General features: G+C 36.3%; 2 long non-coding RNA genes across 2 annotated transcripts in view; one reads left to right on the top strand and one right to left on the bottom strand.

Moving 5' to 3' along the window:
- Window positions 1-3602: 3602 nt before the first annotated feature.
- LOC133070013 (uncharacterized) overlaps window positions 3603-13832 on the bottom strand; it is a 129912-nt gene continuing 119682 nt past the window's right edge. Inside the window, exon 3 of the long non-coding RNA XR_009696058.1 lies at window positions 3603-4346. This is a non-coding gene — a long non-coding RNA (uncharacterized LOC133070013). The remainder of the gene's footprint in view (window positions 4347-13832) is intronic.
- On the top strand, window positions 11497-12869 carry LOC133070608 (uncharacterized). Its single transcript, XR_009696186.1, has 2 exons — window positions 11497-11571; window positions 12343-12869. It is a non-coding gene; the product is annotated as an uncharacterized LOC133070608 (long non-coding RNA).

Genomic DNA, 13832 nt, shown 5'->3' with positions numbered 1-13832 from the left:
ACTCATATATTTAGGAATCATCTGCTATGTCCAAGGATACATAAGTACACAGTACATAAGATGTTGCAAACTATGAGTTCAAATCTTAAGAGGAAAGATATACATTTAAAAAGTAAAATGATGAGTATTATGAAAGAGCAAGTATGGGAGCTTGTGGAAGCACACACAGGGCCCACTGTAGCCTGATTAGTTAGGAAAGCCTCTAAAAGGATTTTATTTTAAGGGACTGGAAAATGGTTGAAAGACTTTGAAAAGGAAGTTACCATGAACAGATTGTTGGGCAGAATGTTTGTGTATTGGGAAAGGGAGTAATGTTTTGAGAAATATTAATGGTGACTTTCTGGGTGTAAGACCATTCTATCCAAAGGACCTTCTGCTGAAGATTTAGATTATTACATAAGAAAATGAAACTTCTCCATTTTTCTTTTCATACTGAAGTTTCAGTGTAATTCCAGTCCCCATATACTTAACATCATTTAATTGTTAGCTTGAGGTGCCCATTATTACAGTCAAAATCCTACCAGTAATTCAAGCTCTGACTCAAATGGTACATATAGATTATTCCCACTGCCAGAAATCCCTGTTTTATTTACACAGGGCTTTGTTTATAATTTACAGGCAAAATCACACTATGATTTGTAAGTTATTATTAAACATGAAGAATCAGGCTCAAATTTGAAAGTGATCTTAAATATATCCCATTTCAATCCCTTCTTCAGTGTTGAAGCCCGTGACAAGAAGTTGTTTACCTTTTAAGAAATAGTAAATTAAAATCCTAATGAAATAACCTAAAGTCTTACGCTATCTGAGCCCAAACACGCCTACTGTGAGGTCGATACAAAGGCCTTAATTTTCCCCTCTGTTGGTCATACACAATAATGATAATCCTTCTTCCTTCTGCCCATATATATTCAGTTCTTTAGATAAATGCTCCTAGTTCTTTTTTTTTTTTTTTTTTTTATTATTTTTTTTTTTCCCAGTGGGTTTTGTCATACATTGATATGAATCAGCCATGGATTTACATGTATTCCCAATCCCGATTCCCCCCTCCCACCTCCCTCTCCACCCGATTCCTCTGGGTCTTCCCAGTGCACCAGGCCGGAGCACTTGTCTCGTGCATCCCACCTGGGCTGGTGATCTGTTTCACCATAGATAGCATACATGCTGTTCTTTTGAAATATCCCACCCTCATATTCTCCCACAAAGTTCAAAAGTCTGTTCTGTATTTCTGTGTCTCTTTTTTTAAAACATTTCTGATACCATGTTGTTTTGAGTTCCTCTGTCGCTCTGAACACACTTCTCTGGATAACTCTAACTTTTGTAAGAGTTCATAGGTGAACATACTAAATGTGGAAATATTATATATTTAATATAAATATTATAAATTATATTACAAATATACATAAAGAAATACCCAATAGTCTATTACTGTGTTTGCTTTATATGCCAGACATCTTTAATGCAGCCCAGGAACACATTAATTTCTGACAGTTTTATCCCTCTGCTTATAAATCCTGAGCTTACAATAACATAAAATGTATTCTTCCTGAACATTTCTTATTTCACCTGTGAAGTTGTAAGATTTGAGCACATATTATATGTGTGCATTGAAAAGATACTTCAGTACAATTTGATGAGTTCAGTTCAGTTGCTCAGTCATGTCCGACTCTTTGCAACCCCATGAACTGCAGCACACCAGGCCTCCCTGTCCATCACCAACTCCTGGAGTCCACCCAAACCCATGTCCATCAAGTCAGTACGCCATCCAGCCATCTCACCCTGTGTTGTCCCCTTCTCGTCCTGCCCTCAATCTTTCCCAGGATCAGGTTCTTTTCAAATGAGTCAGCTCTTCGCATCAAGTGGCCAAAGTATTGGAGTTTCAGCTTCAACATCAGTCCTTCCAATAAACACCCAGGACTGATCTCCTTTAGATTGGACTGGTTGGATCTCCTTGCAGTCCAAGGGACTCTCAAGAGTCTTCTCCAAAACCACAGTTCAGAGGCATCAATTTTTCGGCGCTCAGCTTTCTTCACAGTCCAACTCTCAAATCCATACATGACCACTGGGAAAACCATAGCCTTGACTAGATGGACTTTTGTTGACAAAGTAATGTCTTTCCTTTTTAATATGCTGTCTGGGTAGGTTATAACTTTCCTTCTAAGGAGTAAGCGTCTTTTAATTTCATGGCTGCAGTCACCATCTGCAGTGATTTTGGAGCCCAAAAAAATAAAGTCTGCCACTGCTTCCACTGTTTCCCCATCTATTTCCCATGAAGTGATGGGACAAGATGCCATGATCTTAGTTTTCTGAATGTTGAGCTTTAAGCCAACTTTTTCACTCTCCTCCTTCACTTTCATCAAGAGGCTCTTTAGTTCTTCTTCACTTTCTGCCATAAGGGTGGTGTCATCTGCATATCTGAGGTTATTGATATTTCTCTCGGCAATCTTGATTCCAGCTTGTGCTTCATCCAGCCCAGGGTTTCTCGTGATGTACTCTGCATATAAGTTAAATAAGCAGGGTGACAATACACAGCCTTGATGTACTCCTTTTCCTATTTGGAACCAGTCTGTTGTTCCATGTCCAGTTCTAACTGTTGCTTCCTGAACTGCATACAGGTTTCTCAAGAGACAGGTCAGGTGGTCTGGTATTCCCATCTCTTTCAGAATTTTCCACAGTTTATTACGATCTGCACAGTCAAAGGCTTTAGCATAGTCAATAAAGCAGAAATAGATATTTTTCTGGAACTCTCTTGCTTTTTCGATGATCCAGCGGATATCGGCAATTTGATCTCTGGTTCCTCTGCCTTTTCTAAAACCAGCTTGAACATCTGGAAGTTCATGGTTCACGTATTGCTGAAGCCTGGCTTGGAGAGTTTTGAGCATTACTTTACTAGCGTGTGAGATGAGTGCAATTGTGCAGTAGTTTGAGCATTCTTTGGCATTGCCTTTCTTTGGGATAGGAATGAAAACTGACCTTTTCCAGTCCTGTGGCCACTGCTGAGTTTTCCAAATTTGCTAGCATATTGAGTGCAGCACTTTCACAGCATCATCTTTCAGGACTTGAAATAGCTCAACTGGAATTCCATCACCTCCACTAGTTTTGTTCATAGTGATGCTTTCTAAGGCCCACCTGACTTCACATTCCAGGATGTCTGGCTCTAGGTGAGTGATCACACCATCATTATTATCTGGGTCGTGAAGATCTTCTTTGTATATTCTTCTGTGTATTCTTGCCACCTCTTCTTAATATCTTCTGCTTCTGTTAGGTCATACCATTTCTGTCCTTTATCGAACCCATCTTTGCATGAAATGTTGCCTTGGTATCTCTAATTTTCTTGAAGAGATCTCTAGTCTTTCCTATTCTGTTGTTTTTCTCTATTTCTTTGCATTGATCACTAAGGAAGGCTTTCTTATCTCTCCTTGCTATTCTTTGGAACTCTACATTCAAATGGATATATCTTTCCTTTTCTCCTTTGCTTTTCACTTTTCTTCTTTTCACAGCTATCTGTAAGGCCTCCTCAGACAACCATTTTGCCTTTTTGCATTTCTTTTCCATGGGGATGGTCTTGATCCCTGTCTCCTGTACAATGTCAGGAACCTCTGTCCATAGTTCATCAGGCACTCTGTCTATCAGATCTAGTCCCTTATCTAATAGTCCTTTATCTTGTCCTTTATCTCATAACATTACCATAAGTTTTGCTAAGCTTTAATTATAAATGGTGGAGTGAAAGAAAACTCATGATTGATAGAGACAAGCTTGAAAGCAACTCAGATATTCTAAATTCTTTATTTTGACTCAAGTTAAGTAGAGTCTGAGTGGGTGAAGATCAAATGAAATAATGTATATGACAGTGTATGTGAGCTGTGAGGCATTTCAGAAAGTTAGGATATTATTGTGGGACACCAGGAATGCCTTAAGAAATATCTGGTCAATTTTATAGTACACATTTCTGGAAATATTTTAATTAGCTATTTCAAAACATGAAGCACATCCATATTTAGAATGTCTTTGTGATTTAGTGTGTTGGGACCCTTAAAAATTATTCTTGGTTTTGTTTGTTTTCCGTTTTATCCAGTGATAGATTTTTGCCAAACCTATAAGCAAATGATCGACTTTAAATCTCTGCCCAATATTTGATTTCTACATTCTTAATTCTGTACCACTTAATTCTCCTAACACTGATGGGAGAAGATAGAGAACTGTAATGACCTAATCCATTATAAATTCATGCTGTCAGAATTCAGCTTGCTTGACATTTCAGTGGCTATTGCAGACCACTTCTCTTTGAAACCCCTAGCTCTTCTTTCACTTTCAAAAGATGATCTCTCCTTCTCCCTCTCTTGTTCCTGAAAAAAAAAAAAAGAAGAAGACAATGAAGTTTCTCATTTGTTCTTATCTTTAGCTCAGTGTGTCCTGTTAAAACTTGGTACTTTTCCTTCACCTCTGCTCTCCATTCAGTACCTGTGTATTGCAGAATATAGTTAGATTCCTGTTTATATTTTTACCCACTCCAGCTACTATGGTCTTTTTCTTTCCTCTAATTCCACAGCCCGCCCCCCCCCCCTTTTTTTAGTCTCTAAACATTATCAGATCTCTTTGATTTTAAGAATTACATTCCTTGAACCATCCAGTTACTGTCCGTTTTCTTAATCTTTAAGGTATATAAAGAGCCCATTATAAATTGTATAGTGCCATAAAAGCGTTAACTTGTTGCATCTGTTTCCTTTTAATTCTTATACAGTTTATCACCTATCCTCACCACTATGATTCTTACTTTTCAAAATCATCTTTGGATTTTATAAGATTTCTCATCACCAAATATAAAGATCTTTTATCATTTGCACCCTCTTTGATATTTCAGCACTTTATTTCTGCTGCACTTCTGTAGCACTGAACTCTATTGGCTATCTTCCTGCATGTATGCTTAATGTTTATCTACTCTAGCTTCTAAGCTACCCTCTTGAGTGTAGGTGTTCGATAAAGTTCATCCTCTGATATTATGTTCCTCTCTGTTGAAAGTCATTTCTTCCAAGAATGCATGCTTTCCCATAAATTTTAATGTTTCCTTAATGTTTAAATTCTCACCTTTAACGTCAAATCCCTATCTCAAGTTCCCAACTATAAACAAAAACTGTTGCCCTATTTCCAGTTAATGAACATTGTTATTTACATTTCCTTAACCACTTCTCATCGATCAGTTCATCCCCAAAACAGATTCCCTTTTCTGATTTCTCCCTTTTTTGTCACTGGCAGCAGTATCCTTTTAGTCATTCAGTATTACCCAGTTTTCTGATTTTTAAAAATTTTTCTCTTTACATGAAACTATCCTCAAAATAATTACAATTTTGCAAAAGTTCTTGGATATGTGATTTTGTTTCTGGAATATAAGTACTGCTAATATATTAAGTTCTTGTCGTTTTGACCAGATTATTGAAATTACCATATGCATAGTCTTCCTATCTCCCTTCTTCAATCAGACTGATACTAAGATCAACACACTAAAGCACTTCATTGATCAGAACTTGCTCAATAAAAATGGCTACCTATTTTTTGTTCTAGATTTAATGGTGAGTTACTGAAGTTTTTAAGGCAGGTATATGACAGTTACAAAGCAATGTTTTATAAGGTTAATCTCCCATGTTTCATAGGATGAATGGAATGGAGGAAGACAGGAGTTTAGGAGATTATTATAGTCCAGGCAAAAATAAAATGTATTATAGACCAAGGTAGTAAAATGGGGAATGTACAGGAAGCAATGGATTTGACAGAGTGGTTGTATGCTACTGTTTTCTGAAAATATTTTTAAAAATCATAAAATGGAGAGGTTCTTCAATATTTTCTTATTTTAAATTTTTAAATTGTTTGCTCATATGAACGATAGCTATATACTATAACTGTTAATTTTATAGTATAGCATCGTATGACACCTGAAGCAAGAAAAATGTATTGCACATACTTATTCCATCTTTAAACCCAATAGTTATTTGCCAGTGATACACAAGTAGATTAATCTTAAAAACTAAAGCAACATCTAGCTCTTATTCTATATATGTAAATAAAGAAAGCTCAACTAAAAATGGCTCTAAGAGAAACATGTCTTAGAATCCCCTCTGCTGTCACTAGTTAAAATATAAAAGGATTTGGCGTTGAAGGGAAGAAATCTTGGGAGGAATAGATGAGAAAGAACTTCTCTATACATTGAACCACTTTGATGGAATGCCTTTCTCTTCTGTGGTTTCCTGTTCTGTTAGTATGTATTACAGCAGAATACTTTCAGAATGCATTCAGCTCTACAGCTTTCCCTAAGTGTCATGTCAGGGAATCTTGAAAATAGATTCTGTATAGTGAGTAAAGACATATAAGTATATAGTCACAATCAGTTTGCCACAGTTGTAGGTTGTGCTTGCCTTCACAGATGTATCTTTCTAGTTTTGAGTTTTTCGCTGTTCACTTACATATTTACATTATTGACAAACAGGATCTCCAGTCTGTTCCCCTCAAACACAGCTCAAAAAATCCTTCCCTGAAATCCTGATTTAATTAGTGTCCCCTTAAATATAACCACAGAAATTTCCTGATGAGTCTTTTTCTAGGATTTTTATCTCAGCAGAATTAGAGCTGTGACTTTTATAAGGATTAACATTTTGTTTCCTGAAATTCTTCCTAAGCTAAAGGAAAATGCCTATAGGATCTCTCAAAATCCTCTCATTTTTCTAAACACCGAATTCTCTCTGAAATTGTACTGTAACATTGATGATGTTATGTAGCTCATATTTGCACTCATTAGTATAAGAAGTGCAATGCAACAACCACATCTGGCCTTGAGAATTGCTCTGTAATAGTTGAATAAACAAAACTACTAGAAAACCACTGCACTCAAATGGAGTTTAACACTGCTGACTACATAGGCCTAGAGGCTAGGCCTGCTCCAAGATCCATAATGAAAAAAACTTCAGGGTGGACAGAGGTTTGTTAAAAAGATTATTCAGTCAGTAACATCCAATGAATGATGAGTCAGTGCTCTATGTATGTACATGTGTATTCATGAGGTTAGTGCACGTTATTGAACAGCCATTAGGGTTTCTGTGATAATACAAAGACTCTGCCATGTCAACATTTCCCCTTAACCCCATGTTATTGCTGTTATCCTGTAATGCAGATTAATGGAATTGCTTCTGGCTAACTAATTTTAGCAAGAGGAGATGGCATCATAAAAATTAGCACAACAGCTATTCATAGGAGAGGCTTCAACTAGAAAGCAGCAGTAGTGAGGGCCACGGAGCCAGATAACTCTCACCTTTTGATCTTCCTAATAAAGCCCCCATCATTCAGACACATAAATGAATGAGACTATGTATTTATTGTCCCAATGTGTGTTCATATTCATTGTCTGATATTCATAAATTGTTAAATCCTTAAAGATTGGAAAATTTGTTTTATCACTTGCTTGTTTGAAACTTCTCCACAATAACTAGCCGAAATTGTATGTGATAGGTCTGCCAACTAGAAAACTGTTTCCCCTGGAAGTAGCCTGTTTGTATATAGAGGGAGCTCCAAAGTCAACATTGTATGAAATAAAAAACTTCCTCCCCTGTCAGTGTTTCCCCACTTATCTTGAAGACACAGAGAACAGTTAATTCTTCTTCACATGATAGGCATATTTGTATAATTCAAAACACTGTTATATCTTCTGATTCATCTTTTTCCTAGTCCAAATCTTAGATATTGCAGCTTGACTCAGCAGATATCGAGTCCTTAGTTTACTCTGAATTTGCTCTAAAATTATGTATTTCCCTCTGAAAATACAATGTGCAGAATAAACACAATATAATGAGAATGATCTGATTACAGTAGAGCAACTTATCTGAACTGTTTGATTATAAGGAAGTACTTTTATATAAATTTTCAATTCATTCACATTAAAAATGTTACTTGATTATTATTTGACAGTGTATGGCTATTCATATTTTAAAGTCCTTCACAATAACTTTCATTTATTATTCCTCACAGCAACCTTTTTGAACTTTTGTTTTTCAAGCTGAAAGAAATGCCCACAATTCTCATTTTTACAAATCACAGATGATATTAAAGCTAATTATGCATAACATATCAAAAATAGAATAACTACTGCAGTGCAGTTATATTTTCTGTAGTCTCTTGATTATTCTATGGTCCTTAAGATCTTTGAACCATAGTATGTCATGAAACTTGATAATAAGATTTTGTTTATGATAAGTGTCACATAACTACAGAGTATCTGTGAATTCACACATTTTGTGGCACAGATCATGGGCTAATCTTACATGGTGTGGCAGCTGTTGACAGTCCATGAAATTCAATAAAAAAGCCTTATTTCAGATAGTCCATAGGGCAAACCTGACAGCCTTGTAAGGATTTAGTTGATGCTGCTATAATGATAAGGGAGATTATTTGGTTTCTCATGTGATACTTATTTTAATACAAAATAGTTTGACATCACATTGACTTTTCCCCACAAAAATGTTGCTCACCTTAACTAGTGGTTTGACTGTTTAAGGTGTCTCAGAACTGAGGGATGGGGATCCTTATTCAAACATAGCCAACAGACTGAGTGTACAGAGGTACTACATAGACAGTAAGGCTATTGAAAAGATCCTAATACTCCTAGGAATCAGACTGATACAAAGTTAAGTACTGAGCCATTACCTTGCGAAATTGAGCTTTTAAGAGACTAGGCACATTTTCATTCTTGCCACAAGCTACATTTTGTTGCCCTGGTTTCTGTTCCGTATTATCTCACTGTTTTACATCCATGCATCAGTCACCCTTTCTGTATCTTTTTCTTTCTTTTTGTATCATAGAAGCCAAATGTCCACGTGGGATGGGAGGATGAACAAAAGATGAAACAAAACAGATATGATACTTAATAGGACCATTATAGGACATTAGTCAGGTGTTGAAGACTCTTGAGAGTCCCTTGGACTGCAAAGAGATCAAACCAGCCAATCCTAAAGGAAATCAGTCCTGAATATTCATTGGAAAGACTAATGCTAAAGCTGAAATTCCAATACTTTCGCCACCTGATGTGAAGAACTGACTCACTGGAGAAGACCCTGATACTGAAAAAGACCCTGATGCTGGGAAAGAGTGAAGGCAGGAGGAGAAGGGGATGAAAGAGGATGAGATAGTTGGATGGCATCATCGACTTGATGGGCATGAGTTTGAACAAGCTCTGGGAGCTGGTGATGGACAGGGAGGCCCAGTGTGCTGCAGTTCATGGGGTTGCAAAGAGTCGGACATGACTGAACAACTGAACTGAGTCAGCTCCTCTGTTTCTCTCTCTTAAGGTTGTCTTTATTTTTTATTAATGATATTTTAAGTTGTTTTTTGGCCACACTGCCCAGTGTGTGAAATTTTTATTCCTCAACCAGGGATTGAACCCATGCCCCTTGCAATGGAAGCATGGAGTCTTCACTATTGGATTACCAGGAAAGTCCCTTAAGGATGTCTTTATAGGTGACCCCACATAACTTTTTACTTCAGGAAATATATTAGTATGTTTTTAGTCAGAATAATTTGGTGTCACATGAACAAATCAAGCATCTAATCTGTTTTATAGTTTTAAAATACTTTTTTGAATATCTTTTCAAAACTGTGCCAGATTTTTTTAAGTCAACTCGTAATCACTTGGTCTCATGTCTTCATAAGAGAATGGTAATCTGTAGTAGTAGATGGTACAAATGATATTTTTCTCATCTCAGTCACCTTCTTATGGATGAGCAGAAAAGTCCCTATGAGTCAAAACCTATGATTGATTTTTTTCTTCTTGTCAGATGCAAATTTAATTTGGATGTACTAAGTTTCTATTTCAAGACTCTTGTTTTTTCTTTCTCATCCCAGGTCTTCAGTTCCTTTATCAAGATAATGGCCTATAAATGATTTAAAAGGCTAAGCTCAAAGAGGTGTTTATATAGCTGAGTTATAAGATACTTTGGCTTTCACGCTTCATCCTTGACCCCTTGACTAGATCCGTCTACTTTCTATCTTTCAATTCCCCAGACTATGAAGAAGACAGCTAACACTAAATCAGTTAATCACCTTTTTTTTTTTTTTTTGCTTTTCCTTTTTGTTTTGAGTGGTAGTAGCCTATGAATGGGCTTCCCAGGTGACTCAGTGGTAAAGAATCCATCTGCCAGTGCAGGAGACACAGGTTCGTATCCCTGGGTTGGGAAGATCCCCTGGAGGAGGGCATGCCAACCCGTCCAGTATTCTTGCCTGGAGAATCCCATGGACAGAGGAGCCTGGTGGGCTTCTGTACATGGGGATCTCAGAAGAGTGAGATGCGACTTAGTGACTAAGTAACAGCAACCAAGAAGCCTGTGGATATTGAATAGGAGAATATTTGCCAAATCATTGACTTACAGACTAGCGTCAGCAAATGTAAACTCCACTGGTTTGATTAATGCAATTTAACAAAGATTTTTAGTACTTCCTATATATAGGACACTGCAAACCAGGACACAGAGTATAAGACTTCATTCTGAGACTGGATTTACTGATAAGATGATAACAGTCTTCTGCCATTGAAGAGACCTCAAATTCACACAAATAATTTGCTTTTCATGATATGGTATATGCTGTAACCACTTTTTTGTCAGAAAGAACGACACTGGTAGCCTAAAATATATATAAAATATGATGAAGTGAAGAAGAAATTAAAATATGATATTTCATTATAATTCACTCTTATTTTCCATGCTGTTGGTTTGTTTTATAGTGGTACCAGTTGATCTGTACTTGTATTCTGTGTGTCAAGCATGTCCATTATAATAGTTTTAGGGGAGAAGGGCATATGGAGAAGGAGAGGAGATACAGAAAAATCTTAAACATTTTATCAAGATACTTGTAAGTATTGATGTTTCACTTTTTTACACAAGAAGAGTAGAGCCTAGAATAAGGCAAAATGTGGCAAATGCTGCATGAGAGGAAGAAATTGTGTGCTGTGCAAGCACAAAAAGGGAGAAATTAATTTCAGCTAGGGGAAATCTATGTGAATAAAATGCTTGTCCTGAGTGCTGTTAAGTACAATAAACTAAAGTGCCATCAGCTTGCTTCTCTAGGCTCTGTATTTTACTCAGAGTGCTGCTGAGTCAACCGTTTTAATCTGTAGAGGGAGCCATGGAAGCATTCGTCTTTTCCCCAAAATACTTTTTTTTCTTCTTTTCTATAGATGAGAAAAAATTGTTTAATTAAACAACCTCATGTCAACATATGTGATAGGTTCTTTCAGGTTGGGCCGTTGTAGTGAGTAGGGAGGATGAGTGCTCTATGTGCAGAAACCATTTAACAGTGATGAATAATGAGATCAGTTGTGTAGACAACCTTAACCTTATTGAATGTAATGGAAGTACTTGTGTATACTATAAAATATCTCTGTAATATTATAAAGGCTTATATTGACTCTTTATTTTCTTGTTGAATCTGTAAGGATTACATTTCATTGTAAGATTGGCCTGGCAGTGCTATTTGAAAATCTGGGCTTCCGAATATTGACTGAGCTCTGGTTGATTTCGAGTGATAACCTATGATACCGTAAGTTTGAATTTTTATAGTTATCAAATATTATTTTCTTGCACTGTAGTCTATGGCTATTACATTTAAATTGTCTCAGGCTGTTTAATCTCCTATAAATATAAATATGATTTATATTTCTCTTAAAATATAACTATAAATATACTGTAATTTATATAAATATATACCTACATATAATGATATATATCATATTAGAACATATGTTAATTAAAACCATAGCAGCTTCCGTGTTTATAGCCTTAATAATTCTATTCTCTGTCTATGTCTTCAGATAAAGCCTAGAAAAACAAATAGGGCCTGTTTCATAGATGCTGGCTAATAGTGCCACAGCATGTAACTTCCAAACATATTTAATAAATAGCATCACTAGTATATGGTTTCCCTGGTGGCTCAGTTGGTAAAGAATCTGCCTGAAATGCAGGAGACCCAGGTTCTATCTGTGGGTCAGGAAGATCCCCTGGAGAAGGAAATGGCAACCCACTCCAGTATTCTTGCCTGGGAAATTCCATGAACAGAGCAGCCTGGTGGGCTACAGTCCACGGGGTTGCAAGAGTCGGACATGACTTAGCAACAAAACTACCACAATCGCTAGTCTGTGTTTTGCTCTCCCTACAAGTAGTGTATAATAAAATAATTTCAACTGCCAGTTTTTATCTCAGTGGAATTTTCATTGTGATATGCATGTCTTTGTCTTACATGTGAGATTTCCAATTATCCTATATAATTAAACTTCATGCTTACAAAATATAAAACTTATCTTTTTTATCTCAGCTTAAAAAACAGAGATATTACTTTGCCAACAAAGGTTTGTGTAGTCAAAGCTACGGTTTTTCCAGTAGTCATGTATGGATGTGAGAGTTGGACTTTGAAGAAAGCTGAGCACCGAAGAATTGATGCTTTTGAACAGTGGTGTTGGAGAAGACTCTTGGACTGCAAGAGTCCAAGAAGTCCCTTGGACTGCAAGGAGATCCAACCAGTCCATCCTAAAGGAAATCAATCCTGAATAGTCATTGGAAGGACTGATGCTGAAGCTGAAACTCCAATACTTTGGCCACCTGATGCGAAGAACTGACTCATTTGGAAAGACGCTGATGCTGGGAAAGATTGAAGGTGGAAGGAGAAGGCGATGACAGAGGATGAGATTGTTGGATGGCATCACCGACTCAATGGACTTGAGTTTGAGTAAACTCTGGAAGTTGGCGATGGACAGGGAGGCCTGGTGTGCTGCAGTCCATGGGGTTGTAAACAGTCAGACATGACTGAGCGACTGAACTGAGTACATTATAATATTGTAAAGTCTTCTTTTGTAGTATTTCATATTCCATTACCAGAACCATTCACTCTTCTCTTTTTCCATTATGTCTTCTGGGCTTTGCCAGTCATATACCACCAAGAGATAACAGTTCACACTTTTATCTTTGCCCCCAGTGTGAAATTACAGTTATTACAAAATAAAAATGCATGTAAATATTTCTAATACATCTAAGATTTTTTCCTAGTTAAAAGATATCTAAAATAAGAATATTAAGCACACATAGACCTATTTTGTATCCTATGGTTTTGGAGATATAAGATTTTAAGGGGACCCAGATATCGTATGTTTTCATAAAGTCTTTATTATATACATTTCTATATATGTTAATAAACATAACCACCAAAACTAAGGTGGGAGGTCTTTGTCTTTACCATGAGTCTGAGCTGCTGATGCCCTCCTCATATTCTTGTCTACACACTTTTAAACTGTTACTAATGTAACACACAGATCCTTGAGAAATAAATATGTTTTAAAATCATGACAAATAAAATTAAACTTTCTGAGTTAACTAATTACTTTTTATTTTAGTTTTTACTTTATATTGAGGTACAGTTGATTTATAGTGTATTAATATCAGATGTATAGCAAAGTGATTCAGTTATACATATATCCATTCTTTTTCAGATTCTTTTCTCTTACAGAGTATTGAGTAGAATTCCCTGTGTTATATAATACATCCTTGTTGTTTATCTGTTTTATGTATAGTAGTGTGTATGTGTTAATCCTAAACTCCTAATTGATACCTCCTCTCCAGTTTTTCCCTTTGGTAAACATAAGTTGTTGTTGTTTTGAAGCCTGTTTCTGTTTTGTAAATAAGTTAATTTGTCTCATATGTTTAGATTCCACATATGCATAATAATTATATGATATTTGACTTTCTCTGACTTACTTCAGTTAGTATGGTCATCTCGCTAGGTTCATCCATGTAACAAATGGCATTATTTCA

The sequence above is a fragment of the Dama dama genome, chromosome 15 (assembly GCF_033118175.1).
Source record: "Dama dama isolate Ldn47 chromosome 15, ASM3311817v1, whole genome shotgun sequence".
Taxonomy (NCBI): Eukaryota; Metazoa; Chordata; class Mammalia; order Artiodactyla; family Cervidae; genus Dama; species Dama dama.
The sequence above is the reverse complement of the archived record's forward strand: the minus strand, read 5'-3'. Positions and strand labels throughout refer to the sequence as shown.